Source organism: Pygocentrus nattereri, chromosome 13 (genome assembly GCF_015220715.1).
Source record: "Pygocentrus nattereri isolate fPygNat1 chromosome 13, fPygNat1.pri, whole genome shotgun sequence".
NCBI lineage: Eukaryota > Metazoa > Chordata > Actinopteri > Characiformes > Serrasalmidae > Pygocentrus > Pygocentrus nattereri.
The window spans coordinates 41,549,963-41,563,804 of NC_051223.1; positions in this window are offsets into that span (position 1 = coordinate 41,549,963).

A 13,842-nucleotide genomic window follows, 5' to 3' on the forward strand; every position below is an offset into this window, starting at 1 on the left:
TTTGGAGAGTAAAGCCGTAGCAGTTGGAGAGTAAAGCTGTAACGTTTGGAGAGTAAAGCTGTAACGTTTAGAGAGGGCAGAGCCGTAACGTTTGGAGAGTAAAGCCGTAGCAGTTGGAGAGTAAAGCTGTAACGTTTGGAGAGTAAAGCTGTAACGTTTAGAGAGGGCAGAGCCGTAACGTTTGTAGAGCAAGGCCGTAACGTTTGGAGAGTAAAGCCGTAACGTTTGGAGAGTAAAGCCATAGCACTTGGAGAGCAAAACCGTAACGTTTTTAGAGCAAGGCCGTAACATTTGGAGAGTAAAGCCGTAACGTTTGGAGAGCAAGGCCGTAACGTTTGGAGAGTAAAGCCGTAGCAGTTGGAAAGCAAAACCGTAATGTTTGGAGAGTAAAGCCGTAACGTTTGGAGAGTAAAGCCGTAATGTTTGGAGAGTAAAGCCGTAATGTTTGGAGAGCAAGGCCGTAACGTTTGGAGAGTAAAGCCGTAGCAGTTGGAGAGTAAAGCTGTAACGTTTGGAGAGTAAAGCTGTAACGTTTAGAGAGGGTAGAGCCGTGACGTTTGGAGAGCAAGGCCGTAACGTTTGGAGAGCAAGGCCGTAGCAGTTGGAGAGCAAAACCGTAACGTTTGGAGAGCAAGGCCGTAACATTTGGAGAGTAAAGCCGTAACGTTTGGAGAGCAAAACCGTAACGTTTGGAGAGTAAAGCCGTAGCAGTTGGAGAGTAAAGCTGTAACGTTTGGAGAGTAAAGCTGTAACGTTTAGAGAGGGCAGAGCCGTAACGTTTGGAGAGTAAAGCTGTAACGTTTGGAGAGCAAGGCCATAACGTTTGGAGAGTAAAGCCGTAGCAGTTGGAGAGCAAAACCGTAACGTTTGGAGAGTAAAGCTGTAACGTTTAGAGAGGGTAGAGCCGTAACGTTTGGAGAGCAAGGCCGTAACGTTTGGAGAGTAAAGCCGTAACGTTTGGAGAGTAAAGCCGTAATGTTTGGAGAGCAAGGCCGTAACATTTGGAGAGTAAAGCCGTAGCAGTTGGAAAGCAAAACCGTAACGTTTGGAGAGTAAAGCCGTAATGTTTGGAGAGCAAGGCCGTAACGTTTCGAGAGTAAAGCCGTAACATTTGGAGAGCAAAACCGTAACGTTTGGAGAGCAAAGCTGTAACGTTTAGAGAGGGCAGAGCCGTAACGTTTGGAGAGCAAGGCCGTAACGTTTGGAGAGTAAAGCCGTAACGTTTGGAGAGCAAAGCTGTAACGTTTGGAGAGCAAAACCGTAACGTTTGGAGAGTAAAGCCGTAGCAGTTGGAGAGTAAAGCTGTAACGTTTGGAGAGTAAAGCTGTAACGTTTAGAGAGGGCAGAGCTGTAACGTTTGGAGAGTAAAGCTGTAACGTTTGGAGAGTAAAGCCGTAATGTTTGGAGAGTAAAGCTGTAAAGTTTAGAGAGGGCAGAGCCGTAACATTTGGAGAGTAAAGCCGTAGCAGTTGGAGAGCAAAACCGTAACGTTTGGAGAGCAAGGCCGTAACATTTGGAGAGTAAAGCCGTAACGTTTGGAGAGCAAAACCGTAACGTTTGGAGAGTAAAGCCGTAGCAGTTGGAGAGTAAAGCTGTAACGTTTGGAGAGTAAAGCTGTAACGTTTAGAGAGGGCAGAGCCGTAACGTTTGGAGAGTAAAGCTGTAACGTTTGGAGAGTAAAGCTGTAACGTTTAGAGAGGGCAGAGCCGTAACGTTTGGAGAGCAAGGCCGTAACGTTTGGAGAGTAAAGCCGTAGCAGTTGGAGAGCAAAACCGTAACGTTTGGAGAGTAAAGCTGTAACGTTTGGAGAGTAAAGCTGTAACGTTTAGAGAGGGCAGAGCCGTAACGTTTGGAGAGCAAGGCCGTAACATTTGGAGAGTAAAGCCGTATCGTTTGGAGAGCAAGGCCGTAACATTTGGAGAGTAAAGCCGTAACGTTTGGAGAGCAAGGCCGTAACGTTTGTAGAGTAAAGCCGTAACGTTTGGAGAGTAAAGCCGTAGCAGTTGGAGAGCAAAGCTGTAACGTTTAGAGAGGGCAGAGCTGTAACGTTTGGAGAGTAAAGCCGTAGCAGTTGGAGAGTAAAGCTGTAACGTTTGGAGAGTAAAGCCGGAACGTTTGGAGAGCAAGGCCGTAACGTTTGTAGAGTAAAGCCATAACGTTTGGAGAGTAAAGCCGTAACGTTTGGAGGGCAAAGCTGTAACGTTTGGAGAGCAAAACCGTAACGTTTGGAGAGTAAAGCCGTAGCAGTTGGAGAGTAAAGCTGTAACGTTTGGAGAGCAAGGCCGTAACATTTGGAGAGTAAAGCCGTAACGTTTGGAGAGCAAGGCCGTAACGTTTGGAGAGTAAAGGCGTAGCAGTTGGAGAGCAAAACCGTAACGTTTGGAGAGCAGAGCCGTAACGTTTGGAGAGCAAGGCCGTAACGTTTGGAGAGTAAAGCCGTAGCAGTTGGAGAGTAAAGCTGTAACGTTTGGAGAGTAAAGCTGTAACGTTTAGAGAGGGCAGAGCCGTAACGTTTGGAGAGTAAAGCTGTAACGTTTGGAGAGTAAAGCTGTAACGTTTAGAGAGGACAGAGCCGTAACGTTTGGAGAGCAAGGCCGTAATGTTTGGAGAGTAAAGCCGTAGCAGTTGGAGAGCAAAACCGTAACGTTTGGAGAGTAAAGCTGTAACGTTTGGAGAGTAAAGCTGTAACGTTTAGAGAGGGCAGAGCCGTAACGTTTGGAGAGCAAGGCCGTAACATTTGGAGAGTAAAGCCGTAACGTTTGGAGAGCAAGGCCGTAACATTTGGAGAGTAAAGCCGTAACGTTTGGAGAGCAAGGCCGTAACGTTTGTAGAGTAAAGCCGTAACGTTTGGAGAGTAAAGCCGTAGCAGTTGGAGAGCAAAGCTGTAACGTTTAGAGAGGGCAGAGCTGTAACATTTGGAGAGTAAAGCCGTAGCAGTTGGAGAGTAAAGCTGTAACGTTTGGAGAGTAAAGCCGGAACGTTTGGAGAGCAAGGCCGTAACGTTTGTAGAGTAAAGCCATAACGTTTGGAGAGTAAAGCCGTAACGTTTGGAGGGCAAAGCTGTAACGTTTGGAGAGCAAAACCGTAACGTTTGGAGAGTAAAGCCGTAGCAGTTGGAGAGTAAAGCTGTAACGTTTGGAGAGCAAGGCCGTAACATTTGGAGAGTAAAGCCGTAACGTTTGGAGAGCAAGGCCGTAACGTTTGGAGAGTAAAGCCGTAGCAGTTGGAGAGCAAAACCGTAACGTTTGGAGAGCAGAGCCGTAACGTTTGGAGAGCAAGGCCGTAACGTTTGGAGAGTAAAGCCGTAGCAGTTGGAGAGCAAAACCGTAACGTTTGGAGAGTAAAGCTGTAACGTTTAGAGAGGGCAGAGCCGTAACGTTTGGAGAGCAAGGCCGTAACATTTGGAGAGTAAAGCCGTAACGTTTGGAGAGCAAGGCCGTAACATTTGGAGAGTAAAGCCGTAACGTTTGGAGAGCAAGGCCGTAACGTTTGTAGAGTAAAGCCGTAACGTTTGGAGAGTAAAGCCGTAGCAGTTGGAGAGCAAAGCTGTAACGTTTAGAGAGGGCAGAGCTGTAACGTTTGGAGAGTAAAGCCGTAGCAGTTGGAGAGTAAAGCTGTAACGTTTGGAGAGCAAGGCCGTAACGTTTGGAGAGTAAAGCCGTAACGTTTGGAGAGCAAGGCCGTAACGTTTGGAGAGTAAACGTGTAGCAGTTGGAGAGCAAAACCGTAACGTTTGGAGAGCAAAACCGTAACGTTTGGAGAGCAGAGCCGTAACGTTTGGAGAGCAAGGCCGTAACGTTTGGAGAGTAAAGCCGTAGCAGTTGGAGAGCAAAACCGTAACGTTTGGAGAGCAAAGCTGTAACGTTTGGAGAGTAAAGCTGTAATGTTTAGAGAGGGCAGAGCCGTAACGTTTGGAGAGTAAAGCTGTAACGTTTGGAGAGTAAAGCCGTAGCAGTTGGAGAGCAAAACCGTAACGTTTGGAGAGTAAAGCTGTAACGTTTAGAGAGGGTAGAGCCGTAAAGTTTGGAGAGCAAGGCCGTAACGTTTGGAGAGTAAAGCCGTAACGTTTGGAGAGCAAGGCCGTAACATTTGGAGAGTAAAGCCGTAGCAGTTGGAGCGCAAAACCGTAACGTTTGGAGAGTAAAGCTGTAACGTTTAGAGAGGGTAGAGCCGTAACGTTTGGAGAGCAAGGCCGTAACGTTTGGAGAGTAAAGCCGTAACGTTTGGAGAGTAAAGCCGTAACGTTTGGAGAGTAAAGCCGTAATGTTTAGAGAGGGCAGAGCCGTAACGTTTGGAGAGTAAAGCTGTAACGTTTGGAGAGTAAAGCCGTAGCAGTTGGAGAGCAAAACCGTAACGTTTGGAGAGTAAAGCTGTAACGTTTAGAGAGGGTAGAGCCGTAACGTTTGGAGAGCAAGGCCGTAACGTTTGGAGAGTAAAGCCGTAACGTTTGGAGAGTAAAGCCGTAATGTTTGGAGAGCAAGGCCGTAACATTTGGAGAGTAAAGCCGTAGCAGTTGGAAAGCAAAACCGTAACGTTTGGAGAGTAAAGCCGTAACGTTTGGAGAGTAACGCCGCAACGTTTGGAGAGTAAAGCCGTAATGTTTGGAGAGTAAAGCTGTAACGTTTGGAGAGTAAAGCTGTAACGTTTAGAGAGGGCGGAGCCGTAACGTTTGGAGAGTAAAGCTGTAACGTTTGGAGAGTAAAGCTGTAACGTTTAGAGAGGGCAGAGCCGTAAGGTTTGGAGAGTAAAGCTGTAACGTTTGGAGAGTAAAGCTGTAACGTTTGGAAAGTAAAGCTGTAACGTTTAGAGAGGGCAGAGCCGTAACGTTTGGAGAGTAAAGCTGTAACGTTTGGAGAGTAAAGCTGTAACGTTTGGAGAGTAAAGCAGTAACGTTTGGAAAGTAAAGCTGTAACGTTTAGAGAGGGCAGAGCCGTAACGTTTGGAGAGTAAAGCTGTAACATTTGGAGAGCAAAACCGTAACGTTTGGAGAGCAAAACCGTAACGTTTGGAGAGTAAAGCCGTAACGTTTGGAGAGCAAAACCGTAACGTTTGGAGAGTAAAGCCGTAGCAGTTGGAGAGTAAAGCTGTAACGTTTGGAGAGTAAAGCTGTAACATTTAGAGAGGGCAGAGCCGTAACGTTTGGAGAGTAAAGCCGTAACGTTTGGAGAGCAAGGCCGTAACGTTTGGAGAGTAAAGCCGTAACGTTTGGAGAGCAAGGCCGTAACGTTTGGAGAGTAAAGCCGTAGCAGTTGGAGAGCAAAACCGTAACGTTTGGAGAGTAAAGCCGTAATGTTTGGAGAGTAAAGCCGTAATGTTTGGAGAGTAAAGCCGTAACATTTGGAGAGCAAAACCGTAACGTTTGGAGAGCAAAACCGTAACGTTTGGAGAGTAAAGCCGTAGCAGTTGGAGAGTAAAGCTGTAACGTTTGGAGAGTAAAGCTGTAACATTTAGAGAGGGCAGAGCCGTAACGTTTGGAGAGTAAAGCCGTAACGTTTGGAGAGCAAGGCCGTAACGTTTGGAGAGTAAAGCTGTAACGTTTGGAGAGTAAAGCTGTAACGTTTAGAGAGGGCAGAGCTGTAACGTTTGGAGAGTAAAGCTGTAACGTTTGGAGTGTAAAGCCGTAATGTTTGGAGAGTAAAGCTGTAAAGTTTAGAGAGGGCAGAGCCGTAACGTTTGGAGAGTAAAGCCGTAGCAGTTGGAGAGCAAAACCGTAACGTTTGGAGAGCAAGGCCGTAACATTTGGAGAGTAAAGCCGTAACGTTTGGAGAGGGCAGAGCCGTAACGTTTGGAGAGCAAGGCCGTAACGTTTGGAGAGTAAAGCCGTAGCAGTTGGAGAGCAAAACCGTAACGTTTGGAGAGCAAGGCCGTAACGTTTGGAGAGCAAGGCCGTAACGTTTCGAGAGTAAAGCCGTAGCAGTTGGAGAGTAAAGCTGTAACGTTTGGAGAGTAAAGCTGTAACGTTTAGAGAGGGCAGAGCCGTAACGTTTGGAGAGCAAGGCCGTAACGTTTGGAGAGTAAAGCCGTAACGTTTGGAGAGTAAAGCCATAGCAGTTGGAAAGCAAAACCGTAACGTTTTTAGAGCAAGGCCGTAACATTTGGAGAGTAAAGCCGTAACGTTTGGAGAGTAAAGCCGTAATGTTTGGAGAGTAAAGCCGTAATGTTTGGAGAGCAAGGCCGTAACGTTTGGAGAGTAAAGCCGTAGCAGTTGGAGAGTAAAGCTGTAACGTTTGGAGAGTAAAGCTGTAACGTTTAGTGAGGGTAGAGCCGTAACGTTTGGAGAGTAAAGCTGTAGCGTTTAGAGAGGGCAGAGCCGTAACGTTTGGAGAGCAAGGCCGTAACGTTTGGAGAGTAAAGCCGTAACGTTTGGAGAGTAAAGCCATAGCAGTTGGAAAGCAAAACCGTAACGTTTTTAGAGCAAGGCCGTAACGTTTGGAGAGTAAAGCCGTAACGTTTGGAGAGTAAAGCCGTAATGTTTGGAGAGTAAAGCCGTAATGTTTGGAGAGCAAGGCCGTAACGTTTGGAGAGTAAAGCCGTAGCAGTTGGAGAGTAAAGCTGTAACGTTTGGAGAGTAAAGCCGTAACGTTTGGAGAGTAAAGCCGTAATGTTTGGAGAGTAAAGCCGTAATGTTTGGAGATCAAGGCCGTAACGTTTGGAGAGTAAAGCTGTAGCAGTTGGAGAGTAAAGCTGTAACGTTTGGAGAGTAAAGCTGTAACGTTTGGAGAGTAAAGCCATAGCAGTTGGAAAGCAAAACCGTAACGTTTTTAGAGCAAGGCCGTAACATTTGGAGAGTAAAGCTGTAACGTTTGGAGAGTAAAGCTGTAACGTTTAGTGAGGGTAGAGCCGTAAAGTTTGGAGAGCAAGGCCGTAACGTTTGGAGAGTAAAGCCGTAACGTTTGGAGAGCAAGGCCGTAACATTTGGAGAGTAAAGCCGTAGCAGTTGGAGCGCAAAACCGTAACGTTTGGAGAGTAAAGCTGTAACGTTTAGAGAGGGTAGAGCCGTAACGTTTGGAGAGCAAGGCCGTAACGTTTGGAGAGTAAAGCCGTAACGTTTGGAGAGTAAAGCCGTAACGTTTGGAGAGTAAAGCCGTAATGTTTAGAGAGGGCAGAGCCGTAACGTTTGGAGAGTAAAGCTGTAACGTTTGGAGAGTAAAGCCGTAGCAGTTGGAGAGCAAAACCGTAACGTTTGGAGAGTAAAGCTGTAACGTTTAGAGAGGGTAGAGCCGTAACGTTTGGAGAGCAAGGCCGTAACGTTTGGAGAGTAAAGCCGTAACGTTTGGAGAGTAAAGCCGTAATGTTTGGAGAGCAAGGCCGTAACATTTGGAGAGTAAAGCCGTAGCAGTTGGAAAGCAAAACCGTAACGTTTGGAGAGTAAAGCCGTAACGTTTGGAGAGTAACGCCGCAACGTTTGGAGAGTAAAGCCGTAATGTTTGGAGAGTAAAGCTGTAACGTTTGGAGAGTAAAGCTGTAACGTTTAGAGAGGGCGGAGCCGTAACGTTTGGAGAGTAAAGCTGTAACGTTTGGAGAGTAAAGCTGTAACGTTTAGAGAGGGCAGAGCCGTAAGGTTTGGAGAGTAAAGCTGTAACGTTTGGAGAGTAAAGCTGTAACGTTTGGAAAGTAAAGCTGTAACGTTTAGAGAGGGCAGAGCCGTAACGTTTGGAGAGTAAAGCTGTAACGTTTGGAGAGTAAAGCTGTAACGTTTGGAGAGTAAAGCAGTAACGTTTGGAAAGTAAAGCTGTAACGTTTAGAGAGGGCAGAGCCGTAACGTTTGGAGAGTAAAGCTGTAACATTTGGAGAGCAAAACCGTAACGTTTGGAGAGCAAAACCGTAACGTTTGGAGAGTAAAGCCGTAACGTTTGGAGAGCAAAACCGTAACGTTTGGAGAGTAAAGCCGTAGCAGTTGGAGAGTAAAGCTGTAACGTTTGGAGAGTAAAGCTGTAACATTTAGAGAGGGCAGAGCCGTAACGTTTGGAGAGTAAAGCCGTAACGTTTGGAGAGCAAGGCCGTAACGTTTGGAGAGTAAAGCCGTAACGTTTGGAGAGCAAGGCCGTAACGTTTGGAGAGTAAAGCCGTAGCAGTTGGAGAGCAAAACCGTAACGTTTGGAGAGTAAAGCCGTAATGTTTGGAGAGTAAAGCCGTAATGTTTGGAGAGTAAAGCCGTAACATTTGGAGAGCAAAACCGTAACGTTTGGAGAGCAAAACCGTAACGTTTGGAGAGTAAAGCCGTAGCAGTTGGAGAGTAAAGCTGTAACGTTTGGAGAGTAAAGCTGTAACATTTAGAGAGGGCAGAGCCGTAACGTTTGGAGAGTAAAGCCGTAACGTTTGGAGAGCAAGGCCGTAACGTTTGGAGAGTAAAGCTGTAACGTTTGGAGAGTAAAGCTGTAACGTTTAGAGAGGGCAGAGCTGTAACGTTTGGAGAGTAAAGCTGTAACGTTTGGAGTGTAAAGCCGTAATGTTTGGAGAGTAAAGCTGTAAAGTTTAGAGAGGGCAGAGCCGTAACGTTTGGAGAGTAAAGCCGTAGCAGTTGGAGAGCAAAACCGTAACGTTTGGAGAGCAAGGCCGTAACATTTGGAGAGTAAAGCCGTAACGTTTGGAGAGGGCAGAGCCGTAACGTTTGGAGAGCAAGGCCGTAACGTTTGGAGAGTAAAGCCGTAGCAGTTGGAGAGCAAAACCGTAACGTTTGGAGAGCAAGGCCGTAACGTTTGGAGAGCAAGGCCGTAACGTTTCGAGAGTAAAGCCGTAGCAGTTGGAGAGTAAAGCTGTAACGTTTGGAGAGTAAAGCTGTAACGTTTAGAGAGGGCAGAGCCGTAACGTTTGGAGAGCAAGGCCGTAACGTTTGGAGAGTAAAGCCGTAACGTTTGGAGAGTAAAGCCATAGCAGTTGGAAAGCAAAACCGTAACGTTTTTAGAGCAAGGCCGTAACATTTGGAGAGTAAAGCCGTAACGTTTGGAGAGTAAAGCCGTAATGTTTGGAGAGTAAAGCCGTAATGTTTGGAGAGCAAGGCCGTAACGTTTGGAGAGTAAAGCCGTAGCAGTTGGAGAGTAAAGCTGTAACGTTTGGAGAGTAAAGCTGTAACGTTTAGTGAGGGTAGAGCCGTAACGTTTGGAGAGTAAAGCTGTAGCGTTTAGAGAGGGCAGAGCCGTAACGTTTGGAGAGCAAGGCCGTAACGTTTGGAGAGTAAAGCCGTAACGTTTGGAGAGTAAAGCCATAGCAGTTGGAAAGCAAAACCGTAACGTTTTTAGAGCAAGGCCGTAACATTTGGAGAGTAAAGCCGTAACGTTTGGAGAGTAAAGCCGTAATGTTTGGAGAGTAAAGCCGTAATGTTTGGAGAGCAAGGCCGTAACGTTTGGAGAGTAAAGCCGTAGCAGTTGGAGAGTAAAGCTGTAACGTTTGGAGAGTAAAGCCGTAACGTTTGGAGAGTAAAGCCGTAATGTTTGGAGAGTAAAGCCGTAATGTTTGGAGATCAAGGCCGTAACGTTTGGAGAGTAAAGCTGTAGCAGTTGGAGAGTAAAGCTGTAACGTTTGGAGAGTAAAGCTGTAACGTTTGGAGAGTAAAGCCATAGCAGTTGGAAAGCAAAACCGTAACGTTTTTAGAGCAAGGCCGTAACATTTGGAGAGTAAAGCCGTAACGTTTGGAGAGTAAAGCCGTAATGTTTGGAGAGTAAAGCCGTAATGTTTGGAGAGCAAGGCCGTAACGTTTGGAGAGTAAAGCCGTAGCAGTTGGAGAGTAAAGCTGTAACGTTTGGAGAGTAAAGCTGTAACGTTTAGTGAGGGTAGAGCCGTAACGTTTGGAGAGCAAGGCCGTAACGTTTGGAGAGTAAAGCCGTAATGTTTGGAGAGCAAGGCCGTAACGTTTGGAGAGTAAAGCCGTAGCAGTTGGAGAGTAAAGCTGTAACGTTTGGAGAGTAAAGCTGTAACGTTTAGAGAGGGCAGAGCCGTAACGTTTGGAGAGCAAGGCCGTAACGTTTGGAGAGTAAAGCCGTAACGTTTGGAGAGTAAAGCCATAGCAGTTGGAAAGCAAAACCGTAACGTTTTTAGAGCAAGGCCGTAACATTTGGAGAGTAAAGCCGTAACGTTTGGAGAGTAAAGCCGTAATGTTTGGAGAGTAAAGCCGTAATGTTTGGAGAGCAAGGCCGTAACGTTTGGAGAGTAAAGCTGTAGCAGTTGGAGAGTAAAGCTGTAACGTTTGGAGAGTAAAGCCGTAACGTTTGGAGAGTAAAGCCGTAATGTTTGGAGAGTAAAGCCGTAATGTTTGGAGATCAAGGCCGTAACGTTTGGAGAGTAAAGCTGTAGCAGTTGGAGAGTAAAGCTGTAACGTTTGGAGAGTAAAGCTGTAACGTTTAGAGAGGGTAGAGCCGTAACGTTTGGAGAGCAAGGCCGTAACGTTTGGAGAGCAAGGCCGTAGCAGTTGGAGAGCAAAACCGTAACGTTTGGAGAGCAAGGCCGTAACATTTGGAGAGTAAAGCCGTAACGTTTGGAGAGCAAAACCGTAACGTTTGGAGAGTAAAGCCGTAGCAGTTGGAGACTAAAGCTGTAACGTTTGGAGAGTAAAGCTGTAACGTTTAGAGAGGGCAGAGCCGTAACGTTTGGAGAGTAAAGCTGTAACGTTTGGAGAGCAAGGCCATAACGTTTGGAGAGTAAAGCCGTAGCAGTTGGAGAGCAAAACCGTAACGTTTGGAGAGCAAGGCCGTAACGTTTAGAGAGCAAGGCCGTAACGTTTGGAGAGTAAAGCCGTAGCAGTTGGAGAGTAAAGCTGTAACGTTTGGAGAGTAATGCTGTAACGTTTAGAGAGGGTAGAGCCGTAACGTTTGGAGAGCAAGGCCGTAACGTTTGGAGAGTAAAGCCGTAACGTTTGGAGAGTAAAGCCATAGCAGTTGGAGAGCAAAACCGTAACGTTTTTAGAGCAAGGCCGTAACATTTGGAGAGTAAAGCCGTAACGTTTGGAGAGCAAGGCCGTAACGTTTGGAGAGTAAAGCCGTAGCAGTTGGAGAGCAAAACCGTAACGTTTGGAGAGTAAAGCCGTAACGTTTGGAGAGTAAAGCCGTAATGTTTGGAGAGTAAAGCCATAATGTTTGGAGAGCAAGGCCGTAACGTTTGGAGAGTAAAGCCGTAGCAGTTGGAGAGTAAAGCTGTAACGTTTGGAGAGTAAAGCTGTAACGTTTAGAGAGGGTAGAGCCGTAACGTTTGGAGAGCAAGGCCGTAACGTTTGGAGAGCAAAGCCGTAGCAGTTGAAGAGCAAAACCGTAACGTTTGGAGAGTAAAACCGTAACGTTTGGAGAGCAAAGCCGTAATGTTTGGAGAGTAAAGCCGTAATGTTTGGAGAGCAAGGCCGTAACGTTTGGAGAGTAAAGCCGTAGCAGTTGGAGAGTAAAGCCGTAACGTTTGGAGAGTAAAGCCGTAATGTTTGGAGAGTAAAGCCGTAATGTTTGGAGAGCAAGGCCGTAACGTTTGGAGAGTAAAGCTGTAGCAGTTGGAGAGTAAAGCTGTAACGTTTGGAGAGTAAAGCCGTAACGTTTGGAGAGTAAAGCCGTAATGTTTGGAGAGTAAAGCCGTAATGTTTGGAGATCAAGGCCGTAACGTTTGGAGAGTAAAGCTGTAGCAGTTGGAGAGTAAAGCTGTAACGTTTGGAGAGTAAAGCTGTAACGTTTGGAGAGTAAAGCTGTAACGTTTAGAGAGGGTAGAGCCGTAACGTTTGGAGAGCAAGGCCGTAACGTTTGGAGAGCAAGGCCGTAGCAGTTGGAGAGCAAAACCGTAACGTTTGGAGAGTAAAGCCGTAATGTTTGGAAAGTAAAGCTGTAACGTTTAGAGAGGGCAGAGCCGTAACGTTTGGAGAGTAAAGCTGTAACATTTGGAGAGCAAAACCGTAACGTTTGGAGAGTAAAGCCGTAACGTTTGGAGAGTAAAGCCGTAGCAGTTGGAGAGCAAAACCGTAACGTTTGGAGAGTAAAGCCGTAACGTTTGGAGAGCAAAACCGTAACGTTTGGAGAGTAAAGCCGTAGCAGTTGGAGAGTAAAGCTGTAATGTTTGGAGAGTAAAGCTGTAACGTTTAGAGAGGGCAGAGCCGTAACGTTTGGAGAGTAAAGCTGTAACATTTGGAGAGCAAAACCGTAACGTTTGGAGAGTAAAGCCGTAGCAGTTGGAGAGCAAAACCGTAACGTTTGGAGAGTAAAGCCGTAACGTTTGGAGAGCAAAACCGTAACGTTTGGAGAGTAAAGCTGTAATGTTTGGAGAGTAAAGCTGTAACGTTTAGAGAGGGCAGAGCCGTAACGTTTGGAGAGTAAAGCTGTAACATTTGGAGAGCAAAACCGTAACGTTTGGAGAGTAAAGCCGTAGCAGTTGGAGAGCAAAACCGTAACGTTTGGAGAGTAAAGCCGTAACGTTTGGAGAGCAAAACCGTAACGTTTGGAGAGTAAAGCCGTAACGTTTGGAGAGCAAAACCGTAACGTTTGGAGAGTAAAGCCGTAACGTTTGGAGAGCAAGGCCGTAACGTTTGGAGAGTAAAGCCGTAGCAGTTGGAGAGCAAAACCGTAACGTTTGGAGAGTAAAGCCGTAATGTTTGGAGAGCAAGGCCGTAACGTTTGGAGAGTAAAGCCATAGCAGTTGGAGAGCAAAACCGTAACGTTTGGAGAGTAAAGCCGTAATGTTTGGAGAGTAAAGCCGTAATGTTTGGAGAGCAAGGCCGTAACGTTTAGAGAGGGCAGAGCTGTAACGTTTGGAGAGCAAGGCCGTAACGTTTGGAGAGTAAAGCCGTAACATTTGGAGAGCAAAACCGTAACGTTTGGAGAGCAAAGCTGTAACGTTTGGAGAGTAAAGCCGTAACGTTTGGAGAGCAAAGCTGTAACGTTTGGAAAGCAAAACCATAACGTTTGGAGAGTAAAGCCGTAGCAGTTGGAGAGTAAAGCTGTAACGTTTGGAGAGTAAAGCTGTAACGTTTAGAGAGGGCAGAGCCATAACGTTTGGAGAGTAAAGCTGTAACGTTTGGAGAGTAAAGCCGTAATGTTTGGAGAGTAAAGCTGTAAAGTTTAGAGAGCGCAGAGCCGTAACGTTTGGAGAGTAAAGCCGTAGCAGTTGGAGAGCAAAACCGTAACGTTTGGAGAGCAAGGCCGTAACATTTGGAGAGTAAAGCCGTAACGTTTGGAGAGCAAAACCGTAACGTTTGGAGAGTAAAGCCGTAGCAGTTGGAGAGTAAAGCTGTAACGTTTGGAGAGTAAAGCTGTAACGTTTAGAGAGGGCAGAGCCGTAACGTTTGGAGAGTAAAGCTGTAACGTTTGGAGAGTAAAGCTGTAACGTTTGGAGAGTAAAGCTGTAACGTTTAGAGAGGGCAGAGCCGTAACGTTTGGAGAGCAAGGCCGTAGCAGTTGGAGAGCAAAACCGTAACGTTTGGAGAGTAAAGCCGTAACGTTTGGAGAGCAAGGCCGTAATGTTTGGAGAGGGCAGAGCCGTAACGTTTGGAGAGCAAGGCCGTAACGTTTGGAGAGCAAGGCCGTAACGTTTGGAGAGTAAAGCCGTAACGTTTGGAGAGCAAGGCCGTAATGTTTGGAGAGTAAAGCCGTAGCAGTTGGAGAGCAAAACCGTAACGTTTGGAGAGTAAAGCCGTAATGTTTGGAGAGTAAAGCCGTAATGTTTGGAGAGCAAGGCCGTAACGTTTGGAGAGTAAAGCCGTAACATTTGGAGAGCAAAGCTGTAACGTTTGGAGAGCAAAACCTTAACGTTTGGAGAGTAAAGCCGTAGCAGTTGGAGAGTAAAGCCGTAACGTTTGGAGAGTAAAGCTGTAACGTTTAGAGAGGGCAGAGCCGTAACGTTTGGAGAGTAAAGCTGTAACGTTTGGAGAGTAAAGCCGTAATG